This window comes from Poecile atricapillus, chromosome 2 (assembly GCF_030490865.1).
Source record: "Poecile atricapillus isolate bPoeAtr1 chromosome 2, bPoeAtr1.hap1, whole genome shotgun sequence".
NCBI classification, from domain to species: Eukaryota; Metazoa; Chordata; class Aves; order Passeriformes; family Paridae; genus Poecile; species Poecile atricapillus.
In genome coordinates this window covers 135,785,294-135,795,847 of record NC_081250.1, presented here as the reverse complement: position 1 = coordinate 135,795,847, position 10,554 = coordinate 135,785,294, and positions in this window count along the sequence as shown.

Here is a 10,554-nt window from a genome sequence, read left to right as displayed (position 1 = left end):
ATGTTGCTCTATCACATACTAAACTGCTCTAAAAGATAGAGTAAGTCTGCTATTACCTGGTTGTCTCAGTAATATGTAGTAAAGACATTTTAAAATTCTTTTAACTTTTAGTTGACATTAAAAAATTAATCTGGATTCTTGGCACATTTCTGTGCAAAAATTATATTCAGTTCCTTCTTTGACTTCTGTAGAAATATTCCAGATTTACAGTCAGCAGATGCAAGAAGAGAATCTGGCCGAGTATGTCAACACATCAGGGAAAAGAAACATCTGGACTCTAAGCTGATCTATAAGATCTTTTTCACAATGCCCAAGAAAGTGAGGAAACACTAGTAGCAGACACCCCCAGCCTGCCAAGATTCTGCAAAAAATGATGGAGTATTTGTTTCTCGGTGAAAAAGATTATGCAGTGGCTGTAGTGCAAAGTACATATTTTATTATCTAAATATGAATTTTCACATTAAAGAAAAAAAAGGAGCATGTGAAAACTGGCATGCTTTATCTTGCAGAGGAACAGATTGCTGTTTTGGCTCACTGCAAATTTAGCATTACAAATCACATTAAAGGCAAATTCATTATCAGCTGATTTGTGTACATAAAAACAAGGGCATCCATACTTTGCTGCAGGCATTTTTTACAGCTCTTAAACTAGAAGCAACCATGGATATAGCCACATACCTTCATTTTCTGTGTTCAAATTTAGAAATTGTAACCTTTCTTCCTCCTTTAAAACAAAACAAGAGACCTCCTGCAGCTCTCTTTCTGATAAAAGACAGAACAAACAGCAATTTGTCTGGATAAAATGTTTAGTAATTTGTAAAATCAGAATTGATTGAAAATTTTCACTCGATAATTGCTAAAAGAACATTGAACTCTTGAATATGTTCCTTGCATGTCAGGAGAATTGAATTAGCTGCAATTCGAAGGAGTCAGGCTAAAAAAGAAGCCATGTTTGCAGACAAAATGCTAGCAGCAGAATTTTTTCCTGAGTTCTGGTGAAATGCTTCATACTTTATATGAGATTGCCAACCTTGCTTGACTAAGAGTTTTGTCAAATAGCTGCATCACATCCTATTTGGACTTCATGTAACCAAATCAGGGATGATCAAATATATTCTATCAAATTTGGGTTTAGCAGAAAATTGAATTTTATAAGTAACATTTACATACTGCAATTGTCTGTTTTCAGTGGTAAACCTGACCTTTTGCCAAAGCTCCCAAACCAAAACCTTTGTTGACAACCCCCAATTCTTCTTTCTCAGGTGATAGCTGTCTGAGTTTTAAGTTCTTACACAAAGCTGATGTTTTCCAGAGATGTATTTTGCTTTTTGTTATGAGACTGACTATATTACAATTATTCCATTACATGTTTTTATCATGTCTCCTCTTATCTACCTCTTTCCTAAACAACTCCAAACTTTTCAGTCTCCCTCCACAGAAGTTTTCCATGGCCCCAGTCTCTCTCAGAATAGTGCACATGTTGATGCTAAGGGTAGGAGCAGTACAGTACATCTCATTGGCAAGGTAAATCAGCCAACTTGTGAAAGTTAGAATAACTTTTCTTTAGCATTCTCCAACGTTACCTCTTCAGGATTTTATCATCTCAACTGTCTGTTAACTTCTTTTCCACAGAGAGGTATCTCCTGAATACCTACATTCATCTCCTGAGTTTGACATTAACTCAGTAACACGTGCTGCAAGTAATTTTCCTTCAGTTTGCATTATTGCACTTGTCAGCACTGAATTGTTCTACATGTCAACGTGCTCATTCACAAAGCATGATTAAGACACAAGGAGAGTAAAGATTTTAGTTTGGGCTCAGTTTAACTCCCCCCGAAACATTTTGAAATGTGGCTGTATGTATTCAGTGTAAAACTACTTTAGTTTAGATGTCTTCTCTATGCTTGGATTTCTTGCCTGTCTTTCCAGACTGTAGTCCCTTTATGGGGACGATGTTTGTGTAACACTTTCACTGTAAAAGAAGTAATCATACTAAAAGCCTACTTTAAAAAATGTGGAAAGAAATACAGGAAGCAGCAACAGGAATGTTGTAGAGAAAAAAATTTTTATTTTAACACTAGGCAATTTTTGACAGATTGGACGGGGAATGTTTTTCAGGAGTGCTAAATAATGAGTAACCATTACTGGGTATGTAATACTTCACCCATTAATAATTTAATTGCTATTTATTTATTAATTATTTCTACAACTGAAACTTATTTCAAGCTAGGAATTGTATCAAAAGAAATAACAGATATAGTTTCTGGATTAAAGAATAAATTTTTAAAAGAAGGTTTTGAGGTTTTTGTGGCAAGAAGAGAGTGTAAAGCTGTTGGTAATTCCTCAAATGGACCCAAGAATGTCTGCAGTAGTGTTCCATTTCAACCAAATACTTAAAACTACAGAGAATAATTTACAGAGATTTTTTTAGCATTTTAATTAATACAATCATAAAAAGAAATCTTGTCTTAGCTTCAGATATCAAAATGTAAGACATTTTGTGATTTCTTTGATATTTCATATATCTTGTTTCATCTACAAAAGAGTCTGCTTAATAAAATTTTAATTGACATCTATAAGAAAGATATTTATAAGTTCTCCAACCATGTGTTATTAAACCCACCAATCTACTGATCTTCTCTATGCCACATCTTATGGCATTCAGTTCTGTTGTCAGCATCCATTATTCTTTTTTTAATAATGAGATGCAAAGTTTTACATTTCAGTTGCAGATGTCTGTATAAAAAAATTATGCTGAATTGTTGTGATATGAATTTGAAATAAAAATCTTTGTCTCTCTTCTTTCGGTTCCATGGATAATATTTTATCCAACACCCTTCTGATATTCATGGCACAGAAACTATGCCAAAGTCTGCTTTTTTTCCTTTTTGACTTCAGAAAGAAAGGGGTCTTTTGGTTCAATTGTTATTAAAGAGGTTTGACCATGACCATGACTGTGTACCAGCTGATGGCTGGTATCAGCTAAAACAAAAAAGTGATAAAGCACAAGGAGATACCAAAAAGCTTGGATTCCAGAATGATCTGGATTATACAATTTTGAGTGAACAACAGTAAGCTTACCTGATTAATTCTAGGATAATACATGTAAACTTAATATTTAAAGGTATAAAAAGTGACTTAATTATCAAAGATATTGCCAACATATATTTCAGTTCAATGGAAATTCTAGGCCTTTGGGCTAAATTCACAGAACACTCCTACCTTGTGATCAGGATACATCTGTACTGCACATTTGGCTGCCACAAGCAATCCAGCTGCTGAGGAGTTGGGCAAATTAGCCTGTGTGGGACACCCCACTAATGAAGCTATTTTGTGTCTGATAATCTGTAACACACCACAGCGTGAGGTGCAATGTTTATGTTCCCTGGCACTGCAGTGTACAGTTTTTAGGCTCCTGCCATCTCTTGGGATATCACAAGACATGAATTAGATATAGATTGTCAATGGAACATATGGAAAGAGAGAAGTGCCAGCACTCTACATAGATAATAAATAACCAGGCCAGCCAACAGGAAACATTACACAAAATCCCCTGCTAAGATTTAGACATTTTGGCTTTGCAACAGTGAGGGATTTCACTTCATATATGATTCATGGACATTCCTGCTATTGAGACCCTTTGCTTAAGGAATTAGTGAAGGATCAAGGTCAAAGGAGAGGTGTGGTTGTAGCTGACTGTTTCCATGTAGCCCATATTACAATATTCACTTACCATCGGGAGACTTGGCTACAGGTTCATATTCTCCCTAAATTGATTTAAATCCACATCACCTGTTTCATGGGAGTCTTTATGCTACTGCTAGAAGGTACATGCAATGGATAGGGACTGTTCATGCCTTACCAGGACTTATAAACACCACTGATGACACATGGCCCAAGTGGTTCAGTAGCTGATAGAAGCTAAAAGCAATTATCTAGATGTGAATTATAAAAGTTTTTCACCAAAAAGCTCCTAGTTTTCAATTTCTTACTGCTCATGACATTTGTGAGCAGACAAGATATCTACTGAAGCTATTTCTCTTTCTGGGAGTAATTAAGTCCTCATCAGGATGGGGCAGAAATAAAATGCACATATCTTCAGGGCTTTCTTAACCCACATTTCCTCTTTCTCAGCAAAGTCAGACTGCAGAGTGTATGAAAGACTAAGCTTCTTGTGTGACTGCTAGTGTGGAAGGAATAAGTCCATGCTCCCTGGGAGTAAATTAATTTGTTTGCTTATCTGTTGAGTAATGGTTTGTTTGATTGCAGTTTGTCAGATTTGTGGTTTGGCTGCAGTTTTGGGTTTGCAGAGTCTGTTTGGGGCTGTCTGTTGAGAGTAGGAAAAACATCTTGAAGCTTGAGGGGTGAAAAAGCCCTTCTGCTTTTAATCACTGCCAACAGTGTTAATATTTTTTCAGCTGTCAAAGCTCTGTGACAGGGTAAGGTTGACTAAGGTAGATGTTCCAGAAGCCAGAACTAGTAGAAATGAAGGGTGACTTGCACTGGAAAAGCATTGTCCTATCTATATTAAAGATGAGGGGAAAATCAAAGAAGGCAAGGTTGATAAACCAGCACAGAAACAAAAGTGTGAATAGAGTTTATAGTGTTGTAGATAGATTTTGAAAATCAAGTGTGTAACAATTTTTTTCCTTTGTTTAAAAAATTGTCATGGTATGTGTGGGGTCACATAATTGAATTTCACTCCCAGAGGCTGTTGTATTTTCTGAAAGCATATGGTTTGCATGTACCACAGTACATTCTGGAACACAGATGCTATCCAGTTGAAGGCACAGCAATGCACATGTCATTTAGGGAGCTCACATGACAGTGATTTTGTACCAATAAGAGATCAGGGTTTTATGTCTGAGAATCACATGTGATGCATCCACTTGCCCATTTTATGAGCTGTGGGCTGTGAATCTCAGTAAAATGTAGTAAGTTCATGGGCAGTTCTCTGGGATAACTCAGCTTTTCTTTTCAAAAACAGCCATGGTTTTTGGGGGATAATTTTACTTGAGAGTCTTGCTGAACCAGGCTGCACCTACGCCTCTCCTTGCATGACCAAGGTAACATCTTAGGCACCATCTAGGCAACTGGTAAAGCAGCTGAAATTTTTGGGTGCTGAACACATGCCTCAGTCCTGGTCTTGCAGACTTAGATCCTATCAGTGCACTTTCCACTGGATATGTGATGATCATCCATCCTCTGTACACACCAATGCATTCTGGGTGGACTTTTGACATGAACTAGCTAGATCCTCTGTGGTTTGGTTCTGAGGAAAAAGCCCTTCAGAAAGTTGTCCCAGTGATAGCGTATCATGTTTGCTTCTTTAAATACCCCTTCAGCCTTATTGTTGCAAGAATTTTTTTCAGGTATCTACTTGCTCTTGTGTAGCAGCTCAGTTTCATGACATGGAAACAGCCCCACAGTTGTCTGCCAATAATGAAACACAATGATAAAACTTCATTTTCCTTTTGTTTTTTACTTTTTGTTTTTCCCTGTGGTCCCCTTTGTCCTGCAGATTCTATCAGTATAGTTCTCACTACCATCTTTTTAATCCCAAATGAATGGCTTTCTCCATCCCAGCCCTGAGAAGGCTGACAGAAATAACAATACACTTTAGGGTTTGTCAAGGGAAACAGCAGAACAATTTTAAAACAAAGGATTTTGGAAAACAGATGCTCAAAACAACATGTAATAGGAACCAGTCAAATTTAGCTCCCAGGGTCACAGAACCAGACTTGATCCCAGCAGGCATTGCTTGCAACCTGCTTTTTTCCTACTGGGTTTTGGTCTCTGGAAGCTAATGGAAATTAAGTGGACTGTTCCTTAGGAAAGTGTATTAGTCATGGACTGGGGGAACTGTGTTCATGAAGGAGGTGATTGAGTATTCAGAGTGTGTGATGTGTTTCAGCAAGAACCAGGCAGCAGTGAAGATCTCCCTCATAGTGTGCTAGGTCTCATAGCCTACCTATGCTGTTTCGTGTCTTTTGTCCTGTTCAGAGCTAGTATGAAACTGTAGTTGAGTACAGCTGCAGCTGTTACTTGGCTCTGGCCCAGGACAATTACAGAGCAGTATACCTCCTCTGAGCCAAACCATGTTTGCTTGAGTACTCTCTTCATGGCTCCCATACTTTTAATTTCATAGATTACCCATCCACTTAGCCAAAAATCAGGCTCATGTGCCCAGGCAGCTGACTTTGACTGTAGATGCCCAAACAGAAAATAGAGATGGTTATTGTAGATGACCCAGCTAAATGAGCAACCTTTGCCCTAGCTGGATCCCAGCTGACATATTCTCTGTCTGCATCAGCCCTTGTAATGATAAGTTCTGTCAGTGTGTTCCTGTGTCTGGCCGGTGTCCCAGTGAGAATAGAGGAGGGAAGAGTTAGTAACTGCTGCATGCTCTCTCCAGATTATTCCACAACTGGGTCCAGTACATGGAGGACAAAGGCTCCACCAGACACATGGTGAATTGTGGGGACTGTCATATGCAGATGTTACCTCTGGCAGACAATCCTCCCTACTTCATTATGATAATCAACCATGTGACTGCAGGGGTATGCAAATATTTTTTCAACAGCATGCAACCTTTATATAAAGCACAAAATGCTCCAAAATATGGAAAGCATTGTGAAGAAAAAAATGTGGTCCATGGTGAAGCCTATTATCCCAGGAAACATCTGGCTATACTTACTGCCTATCTCAGGCCGAATTATAGCTCTGTAACTGCTGACACATTAGCTGCAAGGAGAATAGTAAGTGATGATGATGATGATGGGCAGAAGTGACATCAGTCCAGTCTCTTTTCCCTCCTCCAGATACTCTTGATGGGCAGGAAAAATCATCATTTTTGTTTTTCATGTATATATGTATCTACAGTTTGAATGCAATATGTCTTCCTATGCAGCTCCAGTAAAATGAGCCACTGAGGGCTTTTTGTGGAAAGAAACAGGCATGGGACTGTGATTCACATTTTCCTAGGGTGAAACAAATATAGACAGTAGACAAAGCCTCCAAATGTACCAGATACTAGGTCCTGGAGTAGGAAAGCTTTTTCTGAGATTGGAAACATTTAGGTAGCATAAGGCCAGTCCCCAGTCAGTGACAGAAGAGCAGGGACAGAATTGCCAGCAACACTAGACCGCTCTATTGGCAAAATGCCTAGGAGCTGGCTGTATGCTTAAAAAATTATAGGAAAAAAGAGAGGTCTCAAAGGCCTTCAAAAAGGTCCAGGGTTTGTCCTCAGATGCTCCCTTGTTTCCTCAAAGAGGGCAACACACAGGAGGCTTCAAATCTCAAACCTCTGCAGCTGAGTACGTTGCAGTTGCCAAGATTTTCATAGTTGCAGAATGTCTTCCCATCATCCATGCAGTCATTATTATCCTCAGTCCATATTAGTCCTCCTTCAGAACCTTTGCCTTAATCAAACACAGCTCATTGTTTAGTCCTATACCAACAAACAAAACAAAACCAGGGTCTCTCTCACAGCCCAGATCACAGGAGGTTTGGATGGCTAAAATTTTCCCTTCTCTACAAGAAAAAAAGGATAGCCTCAAGTGTGGTTCTGGACCAGTCTCTGGCCAACAATATTTTCACCAGTGGAAGAAGTTCAGCTGGCTTAGGCCAAATCCATGTCAAGGAGAGTGTGAACTGTTGAACAGCAGGGCAGGACTCAGTGGAACACTATGGTCCTGCAGAAGGCCACGTAAACAATGCACAACCATAGCAGAACACAAGGCCCCTTTTCATGTGCTGGCAAGAGCAGACCTGAGAAGAGTCTCCCTCTAGAGCTCTAGCAGCTGTTTTAGATATACCCACCTTCATTCTGGATTGGGATCAACATAGTGGTGGGGTTTGGGTTAGTGTAAATGAGGCACACATGGCCTTGATCTGGCTTAAATCCTGTCCCTGTCTCTGTGATGATAACCATGGTATTGTGGCTAACATTCAGTCATGTGGCACTGGCAAAGTCTGAGGCAGCTGGCCAACAGAGATCCACAATGCATGGCAGATCCACAGCTAGAGCCATGACTATAGATGGAAACCAAAGACCAAGAGAAATAAAGGGCCCTGTGCCTGCATATAAAAGATGCAAGGCTGCTTCCAAGGACAATGACTGTGGGCAAGTAGGCAGAAACAAAGCAAGACGGGGCTGTGAGAAGGCTCACAACCTATCTGTAGGAGGTTCACTAGCTGTGGGAGATCTGGCATGGTCAGACAGTCCTGACTTAGCATAAAGTTTGCTGGCACAAAGTCATCTCATCAACATTTTTGAAGTACTATAAACTTGCTTTGCTGGCTCAAGTGTAAGTTTATCAGCACTCTGCATCATGTAGGGGGAGTGTTCTTATTCCAGCAGAGTCTGGATTTAATCTACAGCCAAACCATAGACATAGCCAGTGAGAGCTGTAACAGAACAAGAAAATGGATACTTTTACTAATGGTAAAAATTAAGGGAAAATAGTCATTACAATATGGGGGAGCAAACTGGCAAATATAAGTGCTGAGAAGAGAAATGAAAAGTATCCAAAATACCAAGTGGTTATAGAGGCATGATGGAATACACAGCATATACAATTGCTATGGATATCAAGTGCAGAGCATGCTGTGAAAAATGTTTTGCAAATGGCCCAGTGGAAGTTGAAATATACAGGCTTCACAGTAGGACAGACAAGTGAAAAACACAGTGAATGAGCCTATGATATGCTCCCTGTGATCCTTAATGTTCACATATCACACCAACAATTTCCTGCAGGCCAGAGAAATTTCAGTTTCTAATTCTACTGGAATTCTCTCCTGCTTTCTTTCACTGTTGCTTCTTTATTACTACTGAGCCATGCAGCTAAGCAGAGGACCTAGTTTGGTGCCAGCCAAATCTTCTCAAAGGTATTCTGGAGACTAAAGTGCATGAAAAATTGTCCCATGCCCCAGTTTACAGATTCAGTTTTTCCTGTAGGTAAGAAACTTTTTATAGCTATTCAGATGTCTTAGACCATCTTAGACCAAGTTAAAACAGGCAAAGCCAAGTAGAAATTGCCAGTATTCATAACATCCCAGACAGACGACACAGTTGCTAGTGTTTATAAAGTTTTATTGAAAAAAAAAAACAAAAACAAAAACAAAAAAAAAAAAAAAAACCAAAAAAGGGAAAATCTATTTTATTTACTCTTACTACATGTATGTCAGAAAGGTCTCTGCAGTACGCAGGTGACTCCTGTTTCTGAAAAAGTTCCAGCCCCTTGATCACTGTTACACATCACTTGGAGAGGCAGTTTCAGGAGGTTCCCTACAGAAATACCCATCATCTCTACCCACCCTGAAGGATTTATCTTCAGATATATCACTGACTACACCATGATTTTTGATGTGTGGAGAATGTTAATGCTAGCAAACTCCCTTTAAATTCCCAGAGGAACTCAGATAAGAGTTCCCAGAGGAACTTCATCCTAATATTTTTTCTGTTCCTTTTTAAATTGTGATATATTTTGATAGCACCTGTCTGTTAAATAGAGCATTGTTTCATATTCTTGGACTATTAGATTATTGGTAATCTGGAAAATAAAGCGGCCTACACTTTCATCATGGTAAAACTTCTCCTTGCTTGGTGACTCCCTGACAAGTTTCAATGTGAAATGGACCTTACACTGGATCTTCTATATCAACTTCTGTGTTTAAAAAGAATACATACCATAATCTAATTAATGTGAACACATGCTGGAAGTACTGGCTTGAATGGGAAATTGTATTTATGTAAAATGGAAGAAAACGAGGTAGCTACAAAACATATCATAGTATGCTTTCTCAGTAAAGAAAGAACAACTAGAAATTTATAATCTCCACAATCCTTTTATACTGACTGACCTTTCTTCATATGTTAGACAATTCCCCTACAAGCAGAACAGCTGTCATAAAAATTTCAGATCATCTGAAAAAAATTAAACTTAATAAATTTCTTAGGATAACATTCTGGACTCAGAAGGTTTGTCCCAAGGTATAATCTCAAACTTGGTCATGCTGCTGATGACACAGCTTTCTGGAGAAGGTTTTCACCTTCCAAGGATTGAAAGTGCTGACAGCACAAACTCAATGAGCATAGAGTAGTGTATTGTACTGGAGGAGTAACCTGATCTCAAGTACAAGTGTACTGGAATTGTATAAAAAGCTATAACACAATGTTCAAAAATCAATGACAGTTTAGCACAGGTTGAAGACAAAGTTTCAATGAGGTGGCTAATTGTAATTTTATCCTAAAAAATCAGTTTAAACTTTTCTTAAAAAGTAAGATATGGTTGTACAGAAGACTACACATTGCTAAATTTGGCTGTCTAGTTGTTAGATGATAACTAATTTTTTAGATTGTTTAAATATTTTTTGTTCTGGTTTATTTTTTTATTTTTTTCTAGGATATAATGTTTTCTGAAATAGTACCATTTTGAATAATCTAATGAAGACAGATATTAGTTTTATAGCTGTCATGATTTAAAGAGATAAGTAATGCAAAGTTTGGAGAGAAATGTAATACCAGCTGCCAGATCAACTAGCAGAACTGGA